The sequence below is a fragment of the Artibeus jamaicensis genome, unplaced genomic scaffold (assembly GCF_021234435.1).
Source record: "Artibeus jamaicensis isolate MK-2021 breed Jamaican fruit bat unplaced genomic scaffold, CSHL_Jam_final contig_426, whole genome shotgun sequence".
In the NCBI taxonomy this organism is placed as follows: Eukaryota; Metazoa; Chordata; class Mammalia; order Chiroptera; family Phyllostomidae; genus Artibeus; species Artibeus jamaicensis.
Genome location: NW_026521826.1, coordinates 394476 through 417260, shown reverse-complemented (window position 1 = coordinate 417260; position 22785 = coordinate 394476).

Below are 22785 nucleotides of genomic sequence, written 5' to 3'. Positions count from 1 at the left end.
TTGGGAAATACCCCCAATATAGGATCTGATATCAATATATAATGTAGGACAACTAAGGACCTCCAAATGCTAGGGCCTTGTATCTCCCAGATGGTCCAGTGATGAAATTATTAGAAGCTGTGTTACAAATGAAAAAAAATGGCCATATGCTGGAGAGGAAATGTTCTCATTGTGAAGCGGCCTTCCATTGTTCCCATTACAGCCACAGGTTTTGTTAGAAAAAATTAGGAAGGACCACTTTTAATAAGTTAACCAATTTGTTAGAAACTTTACACATGTGCTAATATAACAACTAAAACGTATGACTACTGTTATCTGAATTGCTGAACATTTTGATGTGTCCAATGATTATTTAAATTATAACTATGTACTGGCCTTTAAATGTTTTGCATTTATTGGTCACTTATTTCATATAAGGAGGGTTGGGTGGTGGAAAGATAGCAGAAAGTTGAGTTCAGCCCTGGCATTGCCAATAACTGGCTGTGTGTGACTTTGTACTGAGCCTGGTTTCCTCATCTGCAAAATAAAGGGGAAGGAAGAAAGGGAAATGATTGCTGAGAGCCATGCAGTTCCAGGTTTCTGTGGCTGTCTTAGTACTTGAAGAGGGTGTCTGGATTTGGCCACATTAATTATCTGCTCAAATTGAAATTATCTAGAAAGTAGATATTTTTAAAATCTGCTTTAAGCAAATGTACTCTTAAAACAACTAAGAAATCACACACTAACATATATAATGCATGAAGCATTTTTCCTAATATTTATTATATAATATCAGTACCACCAATATATATCAGGACATATAAAGGGAGCTCTTTGGTCACCGTGATTTATACACAGCCAGTGATCAACATATTAAATAAATTTAGAATCTGTTTATCATTAGTGCTATGAGTCCAAATAAATTGATTAAGGATCTTACCCTGGAGGGGACAGACAGGACTGAAATATGTGGGAGAGTTATAAAAAATACCAGCTTCCTTAGGATAGGAGGTAGAATCTCATCCCCACACAGGCTGACTACAAGCTATTCATTCTGATAGGTAAGAATCTTCACAACAGGATCCCAGACTTAACTTACATTTTTTAACTTTTCCTTCTGCCCTTAAACTCTCTACAAACCAGACTGTTCAACATTCCCCAAGCATCATTTACTGCTTACATTCGTTACCCTGCTCAGAATTCTTCAAGACCCACACTTCAAGTGGAACCTTCCTTCTGGACTCCCAGGGTAGAACCCCCAGCTTGTTTCACTTCCTTAATCCACATGCCCTGCCCTGCTCCTATCACTAACAGAACCCACCTGCTTCTATCACTAACTCCTTTCAGTTCTCTCTAGCCCGCTTTTGACTTCCTATATGCCACATTCTCTCTTTATGGAGTGTTTCTCCTCTAAAGCCTATCCTGCATGATAATCATTTCAAGAATATAAACTTTCTCCACAACCACAATTTACAACTGTCTCCATGGAAGCATCTGTAGATGTTAGGCCCTTGAATTATGTATGCATTCTCTCCCAATTTTGTGAATTGGGGGGTGGAAAGGGTGCCACAATCAGGACTAGTTGAGGATGACTGTAGGGTGGGCAGATACATTTTAGAAAGAAAAAATACATTGATTACTCTTTCCCAAAGAAAATCCCAAATGTTCTCAAGAGATAAAAAAAAAAAAGTTTCTAATCCTATAGTTTCCCACAAAGTTATCCTCAATGATAAAACTATTTGAACTTACATGCTCATCAGAGAAACACTTTTTGAAAGTACAAATATCAAAATTTGGACTTCAGGATATTCGGTGCAAATAGAGAAAATGCACTTGTAAAAAAAATGCTACTTGTCACCTGGCATATGTGAAGTATATCAGAAATAATTAAGGGGCACAGTACAATTCTAAAGGTTATATTAAAATGATAATAGCATACATTCAATTATTTAAGGGATCATTATATAACTTGAAATTTAATGATATTCTATTCTTCCTCTCCTGCCTGTTTTTTCTCTGATCATTAATATCTAACAAACTTAAACAAATGTCTCCCAAATGCTTGAAATACTTTTCTGCCAACCTCTTTGGGGTTCCATGATCCAGACAATGCTTTATTCCCCTGGGAAATGTAATGTGGATTCCTGTACAGGCTCGCCGACAGGAAGAGCATACCCCACTTATGCCAATTTGAATAATGAATAAATTACATTCTGGTTTTACACACAAAAAAGAATGGTCTATGAATTGCATGAAAAAAAAGTACTCATATGGGAGTAAATTGGCAATAAATGTCCTGAAGAGAGAAGAATTATACTCAGAAGAAAAGAAATTTGAATTGGAAAGGCCTACAGGGCTCATCTACCACTTGTGAGTTCCATTTATTCCAGAATACCTTTTATGGCAGTTCTGATCAGCTGGGGTTAGTCCTTAGCTTGTGAGCTGCTAATGAGATAAGGAGAGGCAGAGTGTACTTCACAGAGGGAGGTGGTGGTGAAGAGCCTGAAGTATTAGAAACCCTTTCTTTTTTTTATAGTCACCTAAAATCTAGTTCCTTTAAGTTTTGCCCTCTGCACTGATTTTAAAGAACTCTCTGTTCTGTAATGAACTGTGGCTAAACTGCAAGCTTCAGAACCAAAGAGTATAAATAGGAATCACAGATCTGTCGCTGACTAACTTTTTGACTTTGGGAAAGTCATTTAACCTCTCAAAGCCTAGCAAATGTCTAAAATGTGTAAAAATAGAATGTGCGGTTGCTATGAGGATTAAATGACAATTGAAAGCATTTAGCCCTGAGCCTAGCACAATATACATGTATGTTTTATCAATGGTAGACACTATTCTACAATCACATTCTCTAAGTGATGCCTTCTCAGTCCCTTCACTTGCGTCATGTGCCATGACTCTGATCCCTGGGGTCAATCACATTGCAGTTTGGTGATGCCCATTTTAGGAGCCATAACTGAATACTGGGTCCTCAACAAGGTCAGACCAGCATGCTACGGGGTGGTCCAGCTGGCCACAGACTTCAAAGACCCTAGGTGAGCTTGTGGGAGGAGAAGCAAGGTCTTGGACCAGAGTGAAGGAAAGGCTGGAAGTCTGGAAACCATAGGCATGACTGAAGGGGGTGCTGAGCTTATACGCATGGGAAGTGAGAAGACAGCAGCACACCCAGTAAGAGAGATATTGGGTGTCTCTAGCTCTTAACCCCTGGGAAGAGTAGGAGAACTGCGAATGGGTTTACACAGGGGCGTCAAACTCATTCTCACCAGGGGCCACATCAGCCTCCTGGTTGTTTTCCAGGGCTGAATATAATTTTAGGACTGTATAGATGTAACTACTCTGTGACAGTTAAGCGAGAGCTTGGCATTGCCACCAGGAAGAAACAAGGTGGAGGGCTGGATTCAGCCTGCGGACCTTGTGTTTGCCACCTGTGGGTTTACAGGTCTATGGGTCTGGAAATCTTAGGGCAAAATTGTTCAAGTCGCCTGAAAAGCAGGGTATATGAGTTGGGGAGATCTGGGGTGGGAGTGAGAGAGAACCTATTCATATCATCCAATCATTTATTGACTTTTTTATGTGCCAGGCACTAAAGAAATTTTTCACTGAAACTTTAAAAATGTAAAAATCTGTACTCATTTTGATCATAACGGAGCCAATAATTAAGAAAAACTAATACCATTTACTCCTGAAGCATAGCATTATTTTAAAAATTTCAAAAATAAGAACAAAACTTCATTGATTCTCTACAGCTACATTGTGCAATAGGGTAGCCACTAGTCATATTTGGTGATTTGAGTCCAACTTGCTTCCAAAATTTAGCTCATCAGGCACACTAGGCACCTTTCGAGTGTTCAGTGAGCACCTGTGGCTGGTGGCTATTGCACTACTCAGCAAAGATAGAGAATGTTTCCATCTCCACAGGAAGTTCTGTGGGACAGAACTGCTAGAGTGGCAGTCTCTTGAAGTTACAGCCTTTCTGGGTAGCCCATCATATGAACAGTGTTGAAATGTGCAGCAATTGCTTACTTATTGCGTACTGAACCCTTCTTTAAAATAAATGTCCCAAAAATATGGAATGAAAGGAACTCAAAAAAGCAGACCTTCTGATCAAACATTTGTCTTCTTTCTTTGGTGTCCAGTCGCCTTACTCCTAGACTGTCAAAAATGAAAAGAAACAGGAAACAGCAGACATGTTCTCTCAGTGGCATGATAAACTTCCAAGAGAAAAAGAACAGATGGCAAATGATGAACCTCGTGATGCCTCAAAGAAGTGCTACTTTTCTGTTGAGAAGCAGATTCTAGTGACTTTTGGTTGTGAATACTATCTTACACTTACCTCTAAAGAAGAAAAATAAATCAATGTTTTCCAAAACTAGAATCAAGAAGAATATATTTATAGATATTTTGCCAAAAAAGCGTAGATACCATGAAATTTGTCTCATACTTTTCCATTTCAAAATACTCAAAGATTTTGACATTGATTTTTCTCTTTGGGGTTACTTCTGAAAAAAAATTTTAATGGTTTGCAGCAAATTTTAAATATTGTATTTTAGTTAAATTAAGAATAGTTGCCCTGGCTGGTGTGGAGGGGATGAGGTTGTGTTTCTCTCCTCTTCCTTCCCCCTTCCTGTCTGAATAGGAAGTTCTCTATCTTTAAAACTGCTTTCATACACTCATGGGAAATGAGAGCTGGAAGGAACTTAATTCCCCTCACCCAAGCTAGAAGGACTACTTTTCAGGTTTTTTTTCCCACTATTTTTAGATATAAAACTCTTATTCAAGGAGTTGGACCTAAATCAATGATTTGGAACAAAAGGAAGAAATAAGCATTCAACCAGAACAGAAAGAAGAAGGAAGAATTTTTTTAAAATAAAGGGAGGCTTAGGAACCTCTGGGACAAGTTTAAATGTACCAACATCCAAATCATTGGGGTATCAGATGGAGAAGAAGAGCAAGAAATGAAAGAAAAATTACTTGAAAAAATAATGAAAGGAAAATTCCCCAATATGGTGAAGGAACTAGACATACAAGTCCAGGAAACTCAGAGAGTCCCAAACTAGTTAAACCCAAAGAGGGCCACACTAGTCATAATTAAACTGCCAAAGATTAAAAAGAAAGAGAAAATCTTAAAAGCAGCAAGAGAAAAGGAGACAGTTTTTTTACAGAGGAGTTCCCATAAGACTATCAGCTGATTTCTAAAAAGAAACCCTGCAGGCAAGAAGAGACTGGAAAGAAGTACTCAAAGTCATGAAAGGCAAGGGCCTACATCCAAGATTACTCTACCCAGCAAAGCTATTATTTAGAATAGAAGGGCAGATAAAGCGCTTCTCAGATAAGGTCAAGTTAAAGGAGTTCACCATCACCAAGCCCTTATTATATGAAATATTAAAGGAACTTATTAAGAAAAAGAAGATGATCAAAACTATGAGCAGTAAAATGACAACAAATTTACTACTATCAACAACTGAACCCCAAAACAAAACTAAGCAAACAACTAGAACAGGAACAGAATCCCAGAAATGGAGATCACATGGAGGGTTATCAATGGGGAGTAGGGAGAATGGGGAGAAAGTACAGGGAATAAGAAGCATAAATGGTAGGCACAAAATAGACACGCAGAGCTTAAGAACTGTACAGGACATGGAGAAGCCAAAGAACTTGTATGTCTGACCCACAGACATGAACTAAAGTGGGGGGGGGGTACTGTGGAGGAAATGGGAGTACCAGGCAGAAGAGGGCAGAGGGGAGAAAAAATGAGGCAATTGTGATAGCATAATCAATAAAATATACTTGAAAAAAGAGCTCTTTGTTCAAACAAAATGGCATCTAGAATCAGGGCAGACAGAGAGAAGTAGCATGAGCACACATGCACATGCACACGCGGAGCTGCTGTGTGGTTGGAGCGTGGATAGCAGGAGGCCTGGAACAAAGCCAGATCACCTACCGCCACAACCCCGAGAGCTGCCTTAAGTGATCCTGCAGGTGTAAGACATGGACACAAACCACTGACCTCAGTTTTAGAGATGAAGACACAGAGATCCAGAAGGATTAGGTAACATGACCCCAGCCCACGACTAGGCGGAGAAAGGGGAATTCCAACTCAGGTTTCTTCCAGAGGCCTTTCCATAAAACCACAACTTAATACATGCCTGCTGTGCCCTGAGCACAGCCAAGGGCCCAGACGAAAGCAGCCCTAGTCAAAAGAATACATTGCTTTCTGAGAACAAACAAGTTGGCCTGAGACATGAAGGCAATTTGTGAGCTCAGTGAAGGGTGTGAGTTCAGGCAGTTTGTGAGCTCAGTTTGTGAACTGCCTGAAGTGATATGGCAATGCATTTTATACAAGTCAGATAAAAAGGTTAATTCTGCTCCACAAAAAAGAAAAAATCTCAAAGACTAATTAGTGACATTTATAATAAGCTCTCTTCGCAGTCACTCCTGCATAGGCAACTGGGTACAGTGCAAGAAACATGGTCCTTAAAACAGATGGATTCATATGAATCCTGCTTCCAGTATTCATTTTCCTCATCTATGAAACAGGAATAGAACGTGTTAATAAAGTGGTAGTCCGTATTCAATTATTAATTGAATAGATTAGGTAATGTATAGAACTTCCTTCCACTTAACAACTTTGTCATACATAAGATATAACTACTTTTTCTAAAAATTACACAGAGAAAATTGCTTTCCTAGTATGTTTTCAAAAAGGGTGTGCTACCAAGAGACTAGTTTGCATAGTATCTAACAAGACATATGTCTTTATTGTTTTCTTATTGTTCATAGCCTTCATTATTTCAGATGGAAAAACAAGGCCCATGATGGGACTAGAGGAGAAAAATATGTAATAAGTTTGGGAGCTGTTATTACTTTGCTCTGCTTCTCCAAACATTCAGAACTGTTCAAGGTAACCAAATCCCACACACCACATCCAGCAGGTCCAGGAAAAGAAAACACATACACCACATATCCACACACATGCACACACACACAATCTATAAAAGCCCTTATTCTTTTTCATAGTCTTTTTTTTTTTAATTGCTACAGTTGTCAGTACCGGAAAACCAAAATCCAGAGAAAAGTCCTCCCTGGGGTTTTTTTATTTTACCCTTGCCAGTTAAGTACTAGCTTAGATGCACAATAGTATCAATTAGTTTCATTCTCATTTGATCCAATAGTGATAAAAGTAACTGCTATGAAATAACAGATCCATAGTACTGCCCTTACTGTATCTATTCCCCATGTAAGAAAAAAATAAACCAATTTTGTGGTTACTTAAAATTGTTAGAATTTACCTTGTCAGCTTTCAGTCACTTATGTAAACCTAAGTACAACGACACAAGTACAACTTCACATCTGGAATGCACCAGAGGCTAATAACCCTTGTATTACAGAGTTAAACTTATTTCTCCAAATCAAGAGGATCAGTGTTTCATTTCCATCTAAGGTAACAAATGTGAAGTTAAAATATCGTACAAGTCCCAAAGGGATCTGTTCTATGTTTAGTCATTCAAAGAATTCATAATGACTAAAATTGACTATGTTTTGGAAGATGGCAAAAGTATATTTTAAGATATAATAGGATAATATCAACAATAAAGGATAAGATAGGCCTGTTTCAAAAACTTCATGAATTTTTTAAATGCTTATTCATTTTAAGCCTATCAGTTTTTCTCTTTCTATAATTTATTTATTTATTTATCTTTAGAGGGGAAGGGAAGGAGAGAGGGAGAGAAACATCAATGTATGGTTGCCTCTCATGTGTCCCCTGCTGGGAACTGGCCTGCAACCCAGGCATGTGCCCTGATTGGTAATCGAACCTCGATACTCTGGTTTGCAGGCCCGCGCTCAATCCACTGAGCTACACCAGTCAGGGCCCAGTTTTTCTTTTTTATTGTTCTGTTTTTTTAGGAAGAATCTTTTTAAGAGGAAAAAACTTCATGTAATTTGCTCAGTGATCAATAATTTCTGGGTTAACAGATTTATTTACAAATCACAATCACATTGTTAAAGGAGAAATTGAAAGAAAGCATTCAGTATTTGTTCATTTAACGTCTGGAAGGCATCAACTAATAAGTGAAAGAAGAGTCATTATATATTTGGAGGGGAAAATTCACATTAGGGGTTAAAAATCATTCTGGTTCAGAAAGAATGTCAGGAATCTGCACATTATTTCTTTCTTTACTCCTTTCATTTTAGAACTAATTCCTTGCTCCAGTAGGGTGGGCAAAGAACGCACCAAAAAGCCTTATTTATATATCCTTGTAGAGTTCACAGTTTTAAAGTCCGGAGCCTTCAGATGGTAGTTCCATTTCATGACTTGTTCCCTATAAAGATGAGACATTGTTATTTGAAAAACAGATTTTTGATTATCACTAAAAGTGGAAGAGTCCTAACAAACACACATCAGAAGTGCTCAGCGTATTGAAAGACCAGCTCAGCTGTAAAAGCCTCTCTTGTACCCTTTCTTTTTTACCAATCATTTGGAAAATAAAGAAACATATTAAAAAATTAAAAACCACGAGAGAGAACTGTGGCTAACCTTTTGATGTGTCTCCCTCTGGTCTTTGCATTAATTATATTTTACCAAACTCAGTCTTGTGTATGCATTTCATACCCTGATTCCTTTTCACCCAACATTTTACCATTACCCGTTCTGAAGTTCATTCACTATATCAAAGAAACATACAGCTTTTCAGTGTTATCTTGATTTTTCTGAATCTTAGAAATAATACATGCTAATTTGGAGGGGCAAAGCAAATTATTAAAGTATTAAAAATACTTTATTAAAAAAAGGAAAAAGCACATCCTTCTACAGAACTTAAATTCCACCCTTACCCCTATAACACAGCCACTTTTAATGGCTCACTCGATAGCTTTCCCAACTTGTTTCTATAGTACATAAACCACAACAATTTGTTCTTTATTCCCTCAGTAATAGACATTTAAGAGGTTTCAGTTTTTAACTATATGAACGTTATAATACACATCTTTGCATATTAATATTCAAAGTAATAAAATGAAAAATATTCAAGATATAAAACCCTCCTCTTGTTTTTTATAATCGGTAACAAAATCACAGACTTTGCTTCATTTGTTAATTCAAAGTTGTGCCAATGTTTTATTATTACTATTGGCCATGCCAATCAAGCACATTTCAAAAATAACCGAACTGATATTGACAATTATTAGAGAAATGTACCTAACACTCCAAGTTATCAGATTCCCAGGAAGCTGTGCAATAACTGTCACAACAGTACCTGGGGTCCACAAGGACCTGCACATCAACACAGGAGACTTAGGTGACATTCCAAGTCCATATTCATATTTTATTTAGGTACCCACTTCCAAAATTATCACAAGGCAATCACGGACACTTTTAGCAAAAGCTCAGAATTGTATATATCAGAACACACGTGTGTGGCTGAATTTTCATATTTAAAAAGTTATGCCTGCGATGCGAATAAATAATAATTTAAGGACAATACAAAATACCAGATCTGTCTGGAAAAAGGCCAGCCATTGTTAATATAATGAGAGTGGTTTGAGTGACATCAGTGTAACCTGGCAGCCAAGGACATTGGACTGGAATGTGTGTGTGTGAACAATGACGACTTCACACACTAGTAAGTACAGTACACTGTACTTACTAGTCAGTGGGGGTGGTAGACACTGTTGAGTGAGCATGTGTCCTATGTGGCTGTCACATTCAAAATGACTGAGCAAGTACAGCAATGAATCTGCATCAAATTTTACATTAAGATTGAACATTCCTCCATGGAAACTATTCTGACGATTCAGAAGGCCACAGCTCTAGGCAACTGGTGATTGGCAACTGGTGATTGGCAGCTTCATCCCACAATGTACCTGTTAATGCATCACATCTCCTGCAATTTTTTGGTGAAACATTAAATCATCTGGGTGACTCAGCCCCCCTACAGCCCAGATCTGGCATCCTGAGATTTCTGGCTTTTCACAAAACTAGAATCATCTTTGAGAGGGAAGAGATTTCAGACTGTCAATGAGATTCAGGAAAATATGATGGGGTAGCTAGCTGATGGTGACTGGGAGAACTGTGTGAGGTCCCAAGGTGCCTATTTTGCAGGGGCCTGAGGTGTCACTGTCCTAAGTACAAGGTTTCTTTTATCTTTATGTTCTTTAATAAATGTCTTTTCATGGTGCGTGGAACATAGTGCACAGGACATAGGACAGACCTTGTATATTTTGCTTAATATGCCTCAAGTAGTTTATTTGAATGCATGCAGGAATCCATGATCATCTTACAATGGATAAAAGTTTAAAGTTTTTTAACTTCACGTGAACATGGTTTTTAAATGTATTTTAGCTGCAAAAACAATAACATAAATTGGCCTCATGTGATATGTCGGTCTCTTAAAAAATAGCTGCCTGTGAGGAAAAGATTAAGTGTCAACGTCTAAAAGACCACTCACTCACATTTCAAGAAATACTTTGTGATTAGCAGGGGCGCCCCAGAGAGTCCTGGCCTGTGGAACCCACCTCAGGCACCAGCAACTCTGGGGGGATGTCTGCAAAGGCAGAGCTCACCTAAGTGATCCTCTCCTTTCACCCTGAAGAGGAGTTGAAGTGCAAATTCTGACTAAAAGACACCAATTACAAAGTGAAATACAACAGTATAATGCAATGTTTCTGAAGGAAGATTCCAGAAGGAGTTTCATAACTGTACAACCATATATCCGTGTGGAAGGTAAAAAACTGGAGATTATTGAAGATGAAGGTTTTTGGAGAAAGTTGCCAGTAAGCTTCTCCCCAGATCTATGGAGCCCTTCTGCTCACGGGACCATACACGGAGTTTAAGATTGTTTCCTCATTACCCCCTGATATTTTTTCTTTCATCTTTCATTTACAGTTGACACTCCACACTACTCTATATCAGTTTCAGGTGTACAGCATGGTGGTTAGGCAATTATATAGTCTACAAAGTGGCCTCCCGCCCATTATTCTAGGACCCACCTGGCACCATGCACGGTTATTATAGCATCATTCCCTATATACCCTGTGCTGTACGTTACATCCCCATGACTATTTTGTAACTATTAATTTGTACCTCTTAACCTCTTTACCTTTTTCACCCGGTTTCCCAACCCCGCTTTCACCTGACATCCCTCACTTTCTTCTCTGCATCTGAGTCTACTTCTGTTTTGTTTGTTCACTTATTTTGTTCCTTAGCTTCCACATATAAGTGAGACCATATGGTATTTGTCTTTCTCTGTCTGACTTATTTTACCTAGTGCATTACCATCTAGAGAGTGGCCTCTGACTTTTAGAGGGCACGGCATTTCCCTTGGACCAGACTTAAGCCATGCACAGAGAGCTGGCGTCTCACATGCCGTCCAAGCATCACCCACTGGAAAGAAGATACCATAGCAAACAGAAGTGAGGAGCGCACTTCTGAAAAACTACTAGGTGCTGTGGAAGCCAAAATAAAAATGCACTTCTGTGTGTCCAGTGAACTTTGAGAGACACGTCCCAATGACAAGAAGTCTCCAAAGAAGCCCCTGCTAGAAAATGGGCGTTTTAAATGCAGGCTGAAAATGGAGGTGTAAACAATACTAGATCATCAACAGTACTTGCCAAGTAGGAACTTTATCTCCCTAACCTCTTCTGTCTTCGAACTCTAAGCCTTAGTTAGTGAGATAGGGAAGGAGGATGGGTGGGAGAGGGAGCAAAGGAGAGCAGAAGAGGAGAGGAGAAGGGAGGGGAGGGGTGTGGAGAGGAGGGGCTTGGAGGGGAGGGGACATCCGGTACTCCCATTTTTTATGGCTCCTTGCCTCCAGCGCTCATGCTGAGGGAAGACATGTAACTTTAAAGCAAGATTGAAATTTTGATTATTATGTGGACATGCAGATTATACAACACGTGATTAATCTTCTGAGTTAGTGATTAGAGTGACCAGAATAGTCACAGGAACTCCTTGAATTTTCATTTGTAAAGCAGTCTAACCATTCCCTCAGCTTCTCCTTTTATCCTCCCCTGCCCTTGACTTTCAGACACAGGCTTTTATCCTCCTCTCCATGCGGAGTTTAACACTAACAACCACCCGCATTACTGAGCACTCACTCTGGGCTAGGCCCTCTGCAATGTCCCTTATGTACTGTCTCATTCATCTTCATACCGCTCTGCAGTATCATCACCCCCACTTCACCCACGAGGGAACGGAGCCTGACCACAGCCGCACCGTTAGTGAGTGGAGGGCCTGACTCCGGGGTCTGCCATCTTCCCACGGAGGAATGAGCAAAGTGTCGTCTCTCAGTTCAAAGGATAAAAAATGCCAGTCTTGCTTTCTTTAATAAAGCGTGTAGGTCTCCCCCATTTTGTGAAAAAGTGGAAACATTCTACTGAAGAAGAATTAGTAGAAAAGTAAACATGGCTATTTTTTTTGTACTTGTACGATCTGCTGACATACACACTTATTCCAAACTTCTGGATGATGTCACTATGTCAACACTCACAAACTGTCCTCAATCCAGACTTTGAGAACAATATATAAACTTTGTAATGTTTGACCTTAAAAAAACTGCATTTTCGTATTTTAATCCAATTTTATTCTCACAACAATCCTCTGAGTGGGTATCACTAATATTACGTGTTTGATGAGGAAACTAAGATTAAAAGCTTTTACTTAACATCGAAAACTAAGACTGGACAGAGCCAGAACTAAAAGGGCCAGTGTCGGAGGGAAGGGGAAAGACCAACCCACTTTTGTGTCAACTTCTAAACCCCTCTTTACCATCAATGTTTATATTAACGATCCTTGAGCCTTACACTTCGCATTTTTCCATGCTCCATGTGCCTCAAAAATCCCCTTACATATACTGACTCCCTCACCTCATTCCAATGAGATAATTCATGGAGAGTAACAATGCATATGGTTTTCAGATGTCCACACTGGGGCTTCAAGAGGCGCCCAAGTTGGTCTACTTAATGAAACACAAGAATCTTATATAATTGTAAAACGTGGGGTTGAATGTATGTTCTAATATAAAAGGCATGCCTTTTCTCACTAGAGAGATTATTTCAGAACTGTGCCAACATATTTCACAGCAACCTAGTCATCTGAGAGATTGACCTTCTCTGAGAAAGCAAAGGTTCATGCAAGCAATTAGTTCTGCTAATTAACCTTCAGGCTTTTTCTTAGTTAACTCTTTTTAGACTTCCAAAAGGTAAAATACTTTTTCTATCTATTCCTCATCTACTCATAAGCAAAGCCTCATTGATGTGCCCACTCTCCAATCCCTGTATTTTTTCATACTCACCACGGCCACAATACTAATAATTCACTAGCACAATAGTTGTCAGACTTGAGCATTTCTCAGAACCATCTGGGAGTGGTTAAAACACGCATAGCTGGGCGCCGCCCCCAGAGTTTCTGATTCAGTCAGTCTGGAGTGGGGAAGGACAGCGGGCATTTCTACCAGATTTCCAGGTGCTGCCGATGCTCCTGGTCAGGGACCACACTTTGGGAGCCGCAGGACTCATACTTCTCCCACACGTCCCCTCAACGGGCCCCCACAGAAAAGCCTCCAGTGTCTATGGTTCCCAATGTGCACAAATGGTTCTCAGGGCCATGGCCCTGCATGGAAGGCTTCTATCTGGAGGGGAAAGAATGGTTGTCATGACTCACTGTCTTTTCAAGCTTTGCCAGCCACAAAATTAAAAACAGAAAAGGGCTATACAGAAAGCAAAATGAAAACAGCTGAAGTTACACTGGCTAAAATCTGAGACTTACAGCACGATTTGTGGCGTTAGGACAAAAGCTGTGACAACGACTCAGGCCCACGGCAGGCTGAGCCCACTGAGAGCTGGCACCCTGAGGCCCACGGGAGAAAAAGCGAGCGCTCCCTTCCAAACCGGGAGCCAGGCAGGCACTGCCTCCCACTTCCCTCTGACTGTCAACAGTATGTTCTTCCACAGAGCCCTCCAAACACATGACCAACCTAAAACTCTCTGAACTGCTAACTGCTTCCACCACTTCTCCACTCGTTTTTAACACAGAAAAAAAAAATCGTCAGTAAGCAAATACCATTGAAACATCAAGCAGAGAGAAAATTTGAAGAGAGAAGCTGGCAAAGGAGTTTCCCTCAAGTTTCTTTAATTTTATAATTATCATTCTTGACAACTCTCAGGGGAGACTTTAATTCCATTTTTTCATCTCCTTGGAAAAATAAATGCTTCAGGATTCTAGTTTATCAAATGGGTGACTAGTATTTTAAAAAACACTATTACTGTAAATAAAAATGAAGCTGACAAGAAATATTATTATGATATATAATACTTCTGCTTGGAAAACAAGCTGCTAGTTCTACCTGTATTTAATGTAGCAATATTTTGCAAAAACTACTGACCTTTTACTTTGATCACCATGAATCCATTAAATTTTTAAATATGGGCCAGCCAGTGAATAATATGCTAAAAAAATAAACCTATGTCATTCAAGTGTACTTTTTCTGTCCCATTCCAAAGAAAAAGAACACACGCATAATGGTGAGGTTACTGGATACACTGATTTTGAAAGAAGCCCTTCTGTGTGAGCATGAGTCACCAGACCTACTTCCTTAGTGATAAAAGTTGCCTAAGTAACCTAGATGCCCAACGATGCTAAGAAATACACGGGCAGTGTTCTGAGTTTCAAACCCACTAGTCATTTCCGTTATTTAATTGCTAACTGCTCTTCCTTGCTGCAGTTTGGGGCCTGTGTTTTATGTAGTAACCCAGCAACTAGTGACTATGCTATATTTTTACCAGGCACAACAAAACAGGAGACTTTACACTTCCACGGATTTCAGAGTAAAAGTCAGTGCTATTTCACTCTAGCTTTAAGGGGGAATAGCTATGTTAAAGTAGGTCTCCATGTGACAGGATGATCGCGCAAGGCTTGGAGACAAAGTGACTTAGAAGAGAGAAGTAGATCAGACGCGCTCTGAGCACAAGGAAGGTGCTCGGTTCATTTCTGGGTCCTTAGCACCCAGCAGAGAGCCTGGCACGCAGTGGGACTCAAAATATATGGACTGAAGGGGGTCACTAGTTCTCTTCAGAGTAATCCAACCTATTAAGTAATTGAGCCAGTACCAGGTCAGGATTTCATTAGATCGCTTAACACTCTCATGCATTCTTTTTTACCCTTAGATCTAAAAGGACTGCAACTGTTTGTTGCTCTTGCACTTGCATGTGTGTGAAGTGCTTTAAAGATGCTCTACTTTAAAAGAGAGCTAGTATTAATGAGTATAGCTTGGAAAACCCTACATGCAATGGCAATGAGATTAGTATTGTGCAAGAAATTTTAACCAGTAATGTTGCTTTAGTTCAGCCTCGAGAATATTGGTTGTTTTGTACTTCAGTGAACCTCTCATTTCTCACAACTCTCTCATGATTTTTGGATGGTATAATGTTAGAACCCCACATGCTAATAAATTTCCCTAAAATTCAAACTCATAGAGAGTTAACTATGGGTTAGGGTTATGTGTTCCAAAACTCTGGGCATTTTCTTTCTTTTCCACTAATAAGTGTGGTTAAGGATTTTTACTCATTTAATTGTATGCAGGAGTCATATGCCATGAATGAAATCATTCTGGTGGGTTGAGTCAGAATTAAAAAATGAGATCCCCACAGAAAACCCCTAAAACTGTCCATAAATGTCTCGATGACATTTGAACAAATGACTTGATTCATTAAGGGCATTGTATTATCTAAATCACAAAGAGGTCTATTGCTACAATAGGACAGGAAAAAAAAAAAGTCCAAAGAGATGCATAGATACCATGAAAAGAATGCCAAAGAGATCGGGGAGGTCACCAACAGTAGCACAAAAACCCCATGGCACGTGAGGTACCACAGCCCAGTGAAGCTCTCAGTGTGGAGTTTAGAACCTGAACTCCTGGGTTGATATCCCAGGTCTGCCACTTCCTGGCTGTGCAAACTTAAGTAAGTTACCTACTTTCTCTGTGCTTCAGAGAAAGTAATTTAATGTTACTTACTTTCTTCATATGTCTAAATGGCTGTTGTGAGGATTAAATAAGTTAACACATGGCAAATAAATTAACACTTGGCATACAACTGGGGCTCAGTATATGTAAGTCGTCTTGATCACACACTTTGCTTTCCTATCTGGGTCAGACTGACTCTAGTAAGAAACCACAGTACGCCTGGTTATCAAGGGTGATGAAAAGCAACCCAGAGTTGGCAAAATAAAAACACTGACCTAGACATGCAAATATCTGTGCACACATGTCTAACCTCCTGAAGTTCTAGAGAGGACAAATGAATAAGTTACAATATTGTATCAGAACAATTTTTCATAATTTATGCTATGAAGAAATGTATGACTCTATATTAAGCTCAACTTCTGTAATATTTTTTGCAGTTATTCCACATATCCATACGAGTCACAGTACAGGGCATATATCCAATACTTAGCTAATTAGAAATATGAAACTTACACAATCTTTTAGAAACCATTGCAATGGAACTGTAAAGAGGGCTGTTACTCCCTTTATTCTGCTACAGTTTACTCCGAATAGTCTGTCTTTACTTATTTCTTGTAATTTTAATAAGTTTTAATCATATTTAGCTCTGCAGAGTTTTATCATTAAGGCATCCTAAATAATTGGCACAAGAGTGCCTGGAATCCATGAGGACAAGCACACCCACCCAGGAGACTGACATGATACACAGTTACAAGCACATGTACCATCCCACCCAGGTAGCCCCTCTGAAAACCACCGCAAGGCAGTCAAGGACATTTTGGGGCACGAGCTCATAATTGCATGCATCTGCACACACGTTTGTGTCTCAGTTTTCCCATTTAAAAAGGTATGCCAGGAGTGCAAAGAATAATAATTTCAACACAATACATAATACATTTATTTAATTTGTCTCAAGACTAGTTTATGTGAATACACATGGGAATCCAGGATTATCCTACAACTGATAAACATTAACACTTTTTTAATTTCATGTGACCTTAGTTTTACAATACATTTTAGCTCCCAACCAACAGCATAATTTAGTCCCAAGTGATATGTTAGTTGCTTTAAAAAAAAAGAAAGCTGCCTATGAGGAAAAGGTTAAACATCAACATCTAAAAAACCACCCACATTTAAAGCTTCCCTAGTGATTAGCATGGGTTTTCCATTTGCCACATCAGCATCACATACTGTTACTTTGATTTATGTGTTTATAGTTTTTCTAACGCTTGGTCTGTTGATTTTTCACTTCTAACCTCTATAAATCTTTTTTATCAGTAACAAATTCCTTTATTACATTTTTTCCAAACCTCTATAAATCTTAATGATCTTTGTTAGCACACGCATACATAAGAGACCAAAGTTTGAAGGGGTGAAGTTTAAACTGTTGAATTGATAAAACGCATTCAGAAGTAAACCGAATGTTCAGGATTCTGAAGCATGTCATTTCACTGGCTAAATGACTATGGTACGCCAGAACCGAAAAGCACCCCCAAATTTTGGGAAAGATCAGTCAATTCATTAATCAATTCTGAGATATGTGGGACAGACTTACTTTACTTGTCCAAACATACAGGAAAGAGATTTTAACTATATAGATACTCTTATTTCCTTTCCAGCTTCACAGGTGACCATAAACACAAATCAGAAATTACTTTTTTAACTTGTTCAGTTCTTTAAAAGAAACCTGTGCTATTAAACACTGGTTATCATCAGACCCGTCACCTAAATATCTCCTGAAAAAAACTTCCACCATCTGGGAACTAGAGGACCTCATCTAATAGGTGAGGAAACTTCTAGGACGCCAAAGCACACGGCAAACTCTCTTGTGACAGGACCTTCTTCTCTGCCCTGAAAAACAGTATAAACATTATTATGGGCCGAGGGTCAGATGCTGGCACGGTTTTTCGGTGCTCGTCTCACTAAACTGTGACCATACCATTGAGTTCTCTTTCAGATGAGGTCTGGTTTCTAGAACTAGGCTAGTTTTGCTTTGTGTTTTGGATCAGGTGAACCACAACTGAAAATGCGGCTTCACATCCTTGTCTGACATTGATTTGATGTTTTGGGCACTAGGTTTTCTGTACATTAACACCTTTTGTGCCATGTACATACCTACCACCTGCCTTTTCCTTCGTCATAAACTGTGCATCAGACTCTGGTGAAATTATAAATGAGTTACTCATAGTTCTATGGGAAACTATAATCTGTGTTTTTACAAAAAAAAGATTCAAAGACATTCCTAGGAGTTTGTCTTTAAGCTTCTTTTTCTCTAAACTTAAAAAAAAAACTGTTTTAGAGGAAACTGAAGAAGCCCCTGATTTCTCATCAACCGTGGAGACCGGACCCACTCACTCACATCCGATAAGGAAGAATATAAAGCGATCAGTAATAACATGTCAACAGACTAGAACTACTAGAAAGGGTCAAACTGCATGCTTCCCTTTATCCCCAACCTTTCCCATGAAGCTTGACTTTATACAGACTAGAGGGGAAGGCAGTTCCAGGTAAAGGGATTCCAAAGAATTATCTTTCTCTTCAAACTCATGTTCCGCCCACATTTTTTCTTTGTGTGTCTAACACCTCCATTTTCTCTCTCTCTTGGGAAGGCTCAGAGTCCTGTTACTTGCCTGTCCTCTAACTTCACAGCCTCTAATGATCATTCCCCCTTTGTTATCACTGTGTCCCCCAAGGTCAGACTCCTTTCACCATTCAGCTGGTCTACTGCAAGCAGCCCTCAGATTGGTCTCCCCAGTTCATTCTCCGCAGCACGCCAGAACGATCTTTTTAAAAATGCAGCTACAAGCATGCCTTTCTCCTTGCCACAAATGCAGTGAATTCCCACCGCCCACCACATTAATTACGAACTCCTCTCTCTGGCATTTCGTCCTCCGTTGCGTGGTCTCAAGTTAGCTTTCGATTCCCTTTCTCCCCTACAACTGCTCCACGCTCCAGCCACGCTGGGATTCCCGCGATCGCCTCAATGTCCCCAGAACTCTGTCATCTATGCAGGCCTTGCTTATACTGTCTCATTAGTTTTAAACATCCTTTCTTTACCACGGTAAGCTGTAACAATCATCCCCTTTCCTCAAATGCCACCTATTCTAACTACATTTTCCTATCGCCCCCAAATGGATACGAGCATTTCTCCATTGGAAGCCTTCAGTATTTCATTCTTGTCTCCATCAGATCACTCCCTCACCACATTCTGCTGTGCACTACAGCTCTTTGTGTGCTTCTTAGTCCTTTCACAAGGTTAGGAGCTCCGTGGGACATTAGACGTTTCTCACTTGCCTGAGTACAGTAAGAAGCATCGCAGGCAGGGCAGAAAATGGGCAACACCTGCCTGTTGAGTGCAGTATGAGCGAGGACCTGGGCATGGGGACAGGTGGTGCACTGGTGGAAGAGAGAAGCTTGGGGCCCCCCACTGACACTGCTGTCGGGTGGGCGGCAGTGGGAATAAAGATGCATGTGCATACTCAGCATGGCGTTTAAAGGCCACAGTTCAGCCATGCACTTCAGCCTGCTCTGCAGCAAAACTTCTGGTTCCTTCACCATCTTTAAAATTGTTAATCACTTTTTTTCCCTAGAATATTGTCTGACATATACACACACCAGCCTCCTTCCCTCCTTCCCTCTCTGAACTACTCCTGCATCAATTCATACATTCAATAAATACATCAGGCTTCTCTCTAGGCACTGAAAATAGGATAGTGAAAAAAAAGGGAGAAAACCCTGTCCTCATGGAGCTTATGTTCTAATGAGGGAATGACTGGTTCGCTTTGGATCTTCAGGGTCTTACAAATGCAGTTACAAAGGAAAAGGGGTTGTAGCTTGAAGACAGGCCCCATGGTGAGGGTAAGGAGAGTCTGGAGGAAGGGAAGCCCCTTACAGTACTGCAGGGACGAGGTACAAAAGGCTTAGATGAGTGACAACACAAAAGGAGTGGATTAGGAAGCCATGGGGCAGGACACTCACTGGGTCTGCCTGATCCAACACTAAGGAAGTGGCGATGATGACGAAAGTTTCCAATCTTGTTAGTTTGCTGTGTTGCCCTGATTAGACAAGGAAGTTAAGAGGGGAAGTTGCTGCTGTGGTTTTGGGGTTTTAGGGTGTGGGATGCGCGACGTCCAGTTCTGGATATGATACCTCCGAAGAGATGGAAAGGAATCTAGGTGAAAATGCTTAACTCTCAGAGTAAGAATTTAGAGTGCAGGTGAAAACCAAACCCCCTTGTCGTCCCTGCTACAGCATCTGAATAACATCAAGTATGATATTCTAAGAATCTGCCAAACTCCTCTAGGAATCTTTTCCTTCACAACAGATTCTGATAATTATTCTATCTTTCTAGTTCCTGGAACACAGCAGGGCTCTAAATAATATGTGTGAATTGAGTTGGTTGATAGTAAGCAGAATGTCATCATCAGAGCAAAGAGAAGTGTGTTTGGAGTCAGGCCTCCATTCAAATTCTTGCCTCCTCCCCCCGTCCCCTACTAGTTAGAAGCCCATGATCAAATTGTTAGCCTGCATCTTAGGCTTCTCATCTGCAAAATGAGTGATCCAAGCAATCTTGCAGTATGCTACAGGAGCAATGAGGGTGAATTAAATGCATGCAAAGTGCCTGTCATCCACTGGGAACACGGTACTATATATCACAGTATTGATTATTATGATTACTTTTATTACCATGCCTTTTGGGTTTTGCCATGCCCTTCACCACCTCACTCCATGTTCTCATTTGTTACATTCCTCCCAGGCGGCCCTGCTAGGAGCTGGCCCTGCGCCCGCTCTCCTAAAGCTCCCACAGGCCACTAAGCTCCTCTCCCCATGGCTGGCTGGTCTGTCGGCTCAAATCACCCAATTCAACTGACATTGCCACAGCTTGCAAATTCCAAAATCACTGCCGGTACTTTAGATTTGGTAATGTTGATGCCTGGCTTACAAATCGTACCACTCTGTCCTTATCTATACACAACTTGCATCATGCAGTGTTTGAAGGAGCTTCACAGTCCAGCATTTAAAAATACTCCTGAGATAGGTTTTCACAGCAATCAAAAAAAGAAATATGAAAACTGAGAAAGCTACGCCTACGTACTGTTTACTACCATAAGTTAAGAACATGGGCTGCATCTACAGCAGGGTTGGTTCTGACACTCAAGGACGTTAGTTCAGACACAGTGACAGCCCTTAGTGATGACTGTCACCCACTGGCTGAGGCACTGTGCCAGGCACTGTACAATTTACTTCACAACGAAATTAATTTCCCCAAAGTTTCATACAGCCTGTACAAGTGAGTAAAAGAGCTTTTGACATCTTCAGGCCACCCCAAGGTATGGCAATTTCTAACTGCAAAGACACACCGAACACTGTGTGCTTGTGTGCACCCTCGTGCACGTGCTCTGTGGCAAGTGCTGTGGATTGAATGTTTGTGTCCCTCTCCCGCTTCCAAACTCGTATGTTGGAGGTCTAATCTCCCATGTGATGGTTTTTGGAGGTGAGGGCTTCGGGAGGTAATTAGGTTTTGATGAGATGCGGAAGGTGGAGCCCCATGCTGGGTTAGTGCCCTTATAAGAAAAGGGAGAATCCAGGGCTGCCCTCTCCCCCTCCTGAGGACACTGCAAGAAGGGAGCCCTCTGCAAACCAGGAAGCAAGTCCTCATCAGACACCACACCCACCTGCACCTTGATCTTGGACTTCCTGTTTCCAGGACTGTGAGAAATCCATGTCTATTGTTTAAGCCACCTGGTCTGTGGTATTTTGTTACAGCCGTCTGAACTACAAGTGCAAGTAGACATTATCACAGCCCCGAGAACAGAGAGGGCACAGTTTAGAGAGGAGAAGGGATCCCCCTGACACAGTGAGGAGGGCCAGGTCATCCCAGAGGAAGTTGCCGCGGCCCTAAGGAACTTGCTGTGGTCACCAACGTGGCACCCTGCCACACCACACCAGATCCTGGCCCTCATTTTCCATGGTGAGTGGGTCAACAAGCGTCCTCCGACAGCACTGCCCTGGGATCAGCGCTGCAGGTGGGAGTAAGGTCTTCCCCCATATTGAGATGGCCTTTTCTATGCTGAGGGTTCTAGGCGAACTCACAATGGCGACATGTGCTGAGCTGCGGCAGGAATAAAGGTCTCCCAGGGAGCACAATGGTACCATGGAGCATTTCAGCTAGTCTGCCAGGGCACAGGGCCCATGGAATGCTCCTTGGAATACTCAAGCCTCCTCCAACCAAGAGAATAAAGAAAAAATCCACAACAGCAAAGGGGCCTGCAGTGACCTTGGCAGCACCACCCACCAGATAACTGAAGTGAGTTAAGAAAAATATTGCCTAAAAGTGGTTCACACTAAAAAGGTAGAATAAACCCCTCATTTGATTCTACACCATTTTTCTTAAATGCCAGGTAACCTCCAGTATGTACCCCAGAGGGGAAGACTTTACCTTTCCCCCTATCTATTCACTATAGATTCAAAAGGGTTTGGAGTTCATTCTTTCTGTACTCCCTAAGTGCTCTCTATACTTGAAAAGATCAAACAAACAAAAACCTTGCAATTTTTAAATTAAATAACGAAAAGACTGGTTTGCTTGCCTTGGCTGTCTCCATCTGCCTTTAGGCAGGACCGTTCTCTTTTGCATGTTACTAACACTGAAGCAACGGCCCTGGAGTGATTTACCTAAAAAGGTTCTGGTGGCGGATCTGAGGAATCTGAACACTGCCTTAGTGCCCTGGATCAGAGGTTTTTTGGTCTGCAGTTTTATCTGCACGAATTCTGGAAAACAGGCCAACATGCCTTGTGATATTTCCCA